Source organism: Glycine soja, chromosome 8, assembly GCF_004193775.1.
Source record: "Glycine soja cultivar W05 chromosome 8, ASM419377v2, whole genome shotgun sequence".
In the NCBI taxonomy this organism is placed as follows: domain Eukaryota; kingdom Viridiplantae; phylum Streptophyta; class Magnoliopsida; order Fabales; family Fabaceae; genus Glycine; species Glycine soja.
This window is the reverse complement of record NC_041009.1, coordinates 23,290,917-23,298,672: the sequence shown is the minus strand read 5'-3', so window position 1 is coordinate 23,298,672 and position 7,756 is coordinate 23,290,917.

Below are 7,756 nucleotides of genomic sequence, written 5' to 3'. Positions count from 1 at the left end.
GCTGAGAGGAAAGTGGAAATATATCATACAGAGCTGGATGAATTTAAGGCTGAATTGGAGAGGCGTAACTTTCATAAACGCCTCACCAATTTAGCTGACAGTAGCATTGACCTGGCATTGGTGAAGGAGTTCTACGCCAACCTCTACAGTCCCGAGGGGCCTTCACCAAAACAAGTCAGAATACAGGGCCACTTGATAAGGATTGATGCAGATAGTCTCAATGCCTTTTTAGAAACACCTGTGGTGCTTGTTGAGGGTGAATCTTTACCCGCTTACTCAAGATACTACAGGATGCCTACTGACATAAGGGAAATTGAGGTTGCTTTGTGCATACCCGGGCGAGGGTTTATTTTAAATGTTGAAGGTCACCCTGGGAAGATCATCAGAAAAGATCTAACCACTCTTGCTCAGGTCTGGAGTGTTCTCTCTTACTCCAACCTGGCTCCGACTTCCCACACCTCAGATTTGACTGTGGATAGAGCTAGGTTAATCTTTGGCTTAGTTACTCAGCTGGACATGAATGACGGAGCTCTCATCTCTAGACAAATCACATCAATGGCCCAGTCTAACTCCTATAGACTTGGGTTCCCTGCTCTTATCACAACTTTATGTAGGTCCAGAGGAGTTGCTTCTGACAGCTTGGTCTTTGAACGTTTGAGCCCGGTCATTAATTTGGCCTACATAAGGAAAAACTGTTGGAACCCGAATGATCCAATAGTTATTATTAGGGGGCCAGAACACCAAGGGCAAGGCCAGTTGAGGCTCCTTCTACAATAGTAGCTCCTCATCCAGCTTCTACATCAGCAGCTCCTCCCTCAGCTCGTATGACAGCAGTTCCTTCTACCCTACCTCCTGCAGATTTTCAACATTTCGAAGCCATGCTTCGAAGCATACATCAAGGGCAGATTATTTTATTGCAAAGCCTATAGCTGGTAGCGCCTCCAGACTTCATCCCGACGGTAGAGCAATTTAATGAATGGGTAGCCTGGCCAGGGACTCAGCCTCCTCTTCACAGGGAAGACGAAGATCCCGCCACTCAGGTACCCCATCAGCCAGAGGATGAGTCATCAGAGTCTTCCACTCCTGAGCCCTTGATCAGGAAGAAGAGGGTAGTTGTAACCCAGGAAGTTGCAACCACCTCTGAAAAGTCTCTTGAAGCCACTCTAGAGCTTCCGACACCAGTGGTAGATTCCACTTCTCCACAACAGGCAACAGACCCTTCCACGCCTGAGGATCAAAACAACCCAGTCCTGTCTCCGAACACCTCTCCTGTAGCTACTCTTGTACTTCATTTGTCGAAAGAGGAGGAGGGTCAGACACAGAACACCCAGGACCAATTACAGGATCTTTAAATTCTTGTTGATTTTTTTGTGCTTTTTGATCTATTAGTATAATTATGGTTTTAGTACATTATTTACTTCTTGTTAGATTTGTGTATGTGTAGTGTAGTTGCTCATTCTGAAGCATCTGAAACAGTTCAACTTAACTTTTGTTGGTGTTGCAGTAAAATAGTTGATTTATTTTGAAAAATGGATGTATGCCTTGTTTTAAATTGAATGCATGCTGAAGATGAAATTTGTGTTTCTTTTCATGAACTTGAATGAATATGCATGTTGAACGAAGAAAGAACAAGAGTGTGAACTCACAGTAGAATTGTTAGTCAGTAGACAGATTGATTGTGAAAGAAAAGCTTGAACCAAAACCGGTGATAGTGTGACCTTAAACTGTGAGTGAACGACTAGCTGTGAGTGATAATCTTTGCATGAATCTCTGAATTTTAGAAAGAAATGTATAAATGAGGACATGATGAAGGCCATGATTATACATACACAAGCTCTTTTGACCAAACAACTTACCTTAAATGATAATTGCATCCTTTGCTCCCTTTTTGAGCTGAATGATATTGTAAAAAAATTTGAACCCTAAACTTAAATAAATATCTCCTAATACCTTGTTTAGATTCTAGGAGAGCATGCGGTTCAAGGCAAATTTACTCTAAATTTGGGGGAGGGAAGTCAATTCCAATGAAAAGAAAAAGGTTAAGCATCAGCACACACAACAAATAAGTTGTATGTTAAAAAAAATAATAAATTGTGCTGTTATAATAAGGTCAAAAGCAACTTGAAAGGAAAAGATAGTGAGAAAGATATTGGTATACTACAAGACCATTGGGATAAGTCAAGGATTTGTGCTCTCTTAGAACCTAAACCTTTGAATCCTAGAAAAACCAATGAATTTTTGTAGCCAAACCTCACTACAAGCCTGAGAAAGTCCTTCTGATTTTGTTTATACATTTCTGACTTGATGGCATGAGATGAAATGCAAAGATTGGACCTCTTGTTAGTTGTTATCAATGAATAGCTTAAACACTTGTGCTTGAGTGAAATAGTAGCCGTGAGACTGTGGTTTCAGCTACTTTCCTTGATATCTGTCTTATGATTAACTTCATCTAACTGTATAGTTCACATTTTGTTCTCTTATTTGTCTAGCTGCATATTCTGTGAAAACAAGTGATAGGTACACATTGCTTCATCTTTCTCATCATGCAATCAATAAATTTTGATGCATACACCTTTGTACATAAACACTGCATCTTTTACCACTTGAGAACAAGTGAGCTATTCTCTTTTGCTTGAGGACAAGCAAAATTGTAAATTTGTGGGAGTTGTTAATCGGTGAAAACGACTAACTTTTATGTATAAAACTTGTGTCTATTGTATCAAACTTCTCCAATTTATAGTTGTTTTATAATATTATAAGTACTTTATGTTAAATATAGGTAATAGATAATTTATACTTTTGTTTTGTGTGTTTAATAATCAATTTCTCTCAATTTCAGGTTAATTAGGCAAATTGGTAAAAGTGTTGTTTTCACCTTCTTGCTAAGCCAATCTGCTGACTTAGCGAGCATTCGCTAAGCATGAAACTCAGTGACTAAGCACGAGGAAGAATCCAAAAGAAGATGAGCTGTCAGGTTCGCTGAGCGCACTGCTCCAGGTCATCAAGCGCACCGCTTCAGCTCATTCGCTAAGCGAGAGAAGTGCGCTAAGCCATAATCCACTTATGCGTGCTAAGCGATCCAGATTTGCGCTAAGCGAGCGAGCACAGACCAACCCAACTATTTAAGCTTGAAATCAGATTTTTTGATGGAGTTTGACATTTTTCTTGAAGAAGTCTTTGCATGCACGAGAGTCTGGCCTTGGCTTGAAGCTTTTGCATGTTAGTAAGTTCTAGAGAGAGAAAGGTCCAAGTTCCAAAGAGTTATGAGAGATTTTGTTGTGTGAAGATCTGCAGAGACGAGAGCTCGAAGCGGAAGCCGTTATGAGAACTTGAGATGAGTTTGTGAGTGATTGTGAGATCTTAGAGGTGAATGAGACATCCTCACCACTTGTATTTTTGCTATCTTTCATCTTGTTCTTCTCTATGTTGTAAAGGAGGTTTCTAGATCATGGAAAGCTAAATCCTCTGTTGGATCTTCCCTGTAGGTACCTAATGTAAATATATTTCTATCTATGTAATGATGTTTTGTGTGTTCTTTGTGCTATTTGTTTTTCATTCCAGTATGCCTTTACCTTGATCACGTAGATGCATACTTTGTTAGGGTCATTCAACAGTAGAAACTGATATGATTCTAAAGTCCTTGATAGTACGGGGCTAAGTTGTTGTGCTTTCCCGAGGAATCGGGGTACAAGAACTTAGTTTTGTATGTGTGTCTTAATGCGGTTCTGGTTGAGTTTAGTCTTATAAGAGGAATCTGCGGACGAGGCTTGATTAGGATTAGGCTAGGCTATCATGAGGAATCAGGGTCTAGCAGTCCAGGAGACAACATAGGAATACATGGGCATTGTTAGATAGAGAACATTTGTTTTAGCATCAGGAACCTATTAGGAAGACCAACGAGTTCTCTACTTGTTTTTACACAACATTTCTCTTGCGTGATTTTCTTTCTTTTTGCATAGATAGTTTACATACCTATTCATAACCACAATCATCTTTTCTTACCAGACACCTATTTACCGAAATAGCTTGTCAGATAACACAAGTTCCTCGAGAGTTCGATACTCGGTTCTTACCGTTTTATACTACTTGTGTGATCCAGTACACTTGCCGGCTGCGAACATGTTGCAAAATAGTCCTTTCATTAAATTTTAAAGTAATGCTGTTAGTGAGGTCAATTTTAGTGCCACGTCATTTGATGATGATAGAATGAGTGGCTTCTTCAAATCTGATGGTTTTGAACCAATTGAGGCATATATACGAAAAAGAATCCACACACACTTGCACAAATAAAAAGAACCAAAAATCCACAACAACAACCTTATCTCTGTAGCCGTCAACACCAATGGGCGAGGTCTGCATAACCATTCTTTTTTCCTCTTTTTTTTTCTTCAATTACCATCAATGTATCATTTCGGGTTTTGATTTTTTTTTGTGTTCTGAATAGGAAGAGAAAAAATCAGAGGAAAACAAAGTGGAGGAGAAAAAAGCAGAGGAAGAAGAAAAGAAAGAAGAAGAGAAAAAACCAGAGGAATCAAAAGATGACAAGGAATCCAAGGAGGAATCTGTGCTACCAGAAATCGTGTAAGGCACAACCTTCGCAATGCATGGACACTTTAGGCACGATTTCTGACATCTTTTAAGTTAGGGACTATTTTGCAAAACTTATGTAAAAGATAGCGACTATTTTGAATTTTTCATTAAGTTAGGGACTAATATGCAACAGGGGTACAAAGTCAGGGACTAAATTGCCTATTTACTCGTTTTGTTATCATCAAATGACGTGACATCTTTTATGAGGCACGTCCATGTGCCATGCCACATCATCCTTTAGTGCCACGTTGGATAGTCCATGTGGCACTAAAAGTGACCTCACTAACAGCGTTACTTTAAAATTTAACGGAAGGACTATTTTGTAACACTTATGTAAAGATAGGGACTATTTTGAATTTAACATTAAGTTAGGGACTAATATGCAAAATGTGTATAATCTCAGGGACTAAATTGCCTATTCACTCGTGTAATTTCTCAAATGATAAAAGTTGAAAAAATGCACACACAATACCTCTATTTATAGTCTAAGTGTCACACAAAATTGGAGGAAAATTTGAATTTCTATTCAAATTTCACTTGAATTTGAATTTGAATTTGTGGAGCCAAATTTGGAGCCAAAATTTCACTAATTATGATTAGTGAATTTCAGCTATGATTCAGCCCACTAATCCAAAATCAAGTCTAAGATTCTCCACTAAGTGTGCTTAGGTGTTATGAGGCATGTAAAGCATGAAGGACATGCACAAAGTGTGACTATATGATGTGACAATGGGGTGTAGCAAGCAAATGCTCACCTCCCCCTTAGGCTGGTCCAAAATTTAATAGGATTGGGCTTCTCACAATTCAATTAATTTTCTCTCCCAACACACACACCAAATAGTGCACTTAATGCACGTGAAATTATAAAACAACCCCTAATACAAAAACTAGTTAGGTGCCCTGAAATACAAGGGCTGGAAAATCCTACATTACTAGGGTACCCTCCTTACACTATGGAGCCCTAAATACAAGGCCCAAAAATAATGAAACCCTAATCTAATACGTACAAATATAAGTGGGCTCATACTTAGCCCATGGGCCCAAAATCTGTCCCAAGGCTCATGAGAACCCTAGGGTCTTCTCCTGCATCTCTGGCCCAATCTTTTTGGAGTCTTCTATCCAATGCCCTTGGAGGATAGGATTGCATCATCTCGATCTTTTCTTTCTTTTTTTTAATGGACTCACAATGCATGGTTGCAAATTTGTGATATTAGTAAGGCTGAATTTGAAAAGGTTTATCAATGTCTTGGAGTTCTATTGGAAGCAAGGGTAAGGCTTCGAGTTTCCTTTTTTTATTGACTGAGTTCAACTGTATCTATTGCATGCTTTGTACCTTCCAGGGGGATATTCTAAGCTTTTTAATTTTTTTTTATTATTTTATTGTTTCATATGAACAATACATGACTACCAGCTCTATTCATGGTTAAAATTTTTTGGATTAAATTTCTGTCTTTTGACCATATCTCCCATATTCTTTATAGTTTCTATTAAGTCTTGTGTCTGTTCTCAAACTAGCTAAAGAAAACTAAATAATTTTAGTTAAATGATATCATATATTGTAACTAACCATGACCATGAAAATTAAAGGGTACCTAAAAATGAAACTTCCTTCACTCTTTCTAGCTATTTTTATTTTGAAATGTTGCTTAATTCAAGGAAGAGAGAAGCACATGAAGTTGTATATGCAATGTGTTGCAATGTGGAACAAACATGGGGTATGGTGAGACTTGTGAGAATGCATGGCCCTAAATTCTGAACAATTACAGTAACTGTCTCGCCGAAGGTAACAACAACTCTAGAAAATAGCATTAATAATTGCATTTCTTGTATTTGGCTTTGAAAATTTGAAATATTCTGCTTTGATTTTCAGACAAGTTGTATCCAATTCACAGTTGTGCAATCCAAATTTGGCCGCAAAGGTGGTAGTCCCATGGAGAAGAAGTAGGTTATTCATTCAATTTTCATAATCTTTTAATGCATTCTTGGTTATATGAATGGTTTTTTTTACCTGGAATGCAAAAAAGGGGAAAAAGACAACAGGAAAGAAATAGCACCACTTGTGGAAAAGTAGAGATTCTGCTTAGTCTGGCCAAAAGGCACTTGCTCTTGTTAGGACTGTATGTTTGCCTACCCATTGCTATCCTTTTCATTCAGAATCTTAGGTTTGGGGTATTACTGGATTCTCCACATTCATTAGCACTGTCATGATCTGATATTCGTCATCCTGTGTATTCAAAATTAAACTTAGTTTGCCACTAAAGGGTTAGTTTGGGTTAATTAGATTTAGTTATTTTTTTAGTATCTTTAACTGTAACTTAATTTTTAGATATATCATATTGCTATTATCATTTTATAGATTGAGCACATTCATTTCACTCCAATACAAAGAGTGATTTATCTCTTTTTTCTTCTGGTTTCTGGAGTTTTATAACTCTCCCTTAATTCCTTTACTGATTCTTGATTTCTTATAAGTTATCAGATTATGGAGGTGTAAATGAATGTGGAGAAGTTGGTAATACATGGTATGAAATGGACCATTTATTAAATACTATGAATTGATTATAGAAAAAGTACTGAGAAAATAATTTAATGAACAAGGGGAGGGTTCTTTTAATTTTGATCTTGTGCATTGTGAAACTTGAAATCACAGGTTTATAAACTCCCTAATGAGAAAGAGGTTGTTTATGGGGCATTAGACAAACGAACAGATTGGGAAACAAAGTTCCTAGTGATTGTAGTGTCTAAGGCTTTAAAAATCTTTAAAAAAGGGTAATTGGGTTCGTGTAATTCAAGTAAGATCATAACTATTCTAAAAAAATTCTTGTTTTGCATCATACCAAGTGCTTTGTTTGCCTTTATGAGTTTTTAAAGAATATTTGAAAACAATGGGAGCCATCTCCGCACGCTACCTTAGGCACATTCAAGCGCTCAGCCCTGCATGGTTTTATGCTCATGCAAGTGTGATCATCAACACAATTCTACATATTACTCATTAATTTCAACCATTCATATTTTTAGTTTGAATATTTTATTTTTAAAAAAATAACCATATACATGTTTTTTTTATATAATAGATAGTGAAAAGCTAAGTACCAGTGCTTTCCTTCCTGTTTGTGGAGGTCTTCTTCAAGCTCAGGGCTAATATCTTGGGGAAATGAAATTCAGC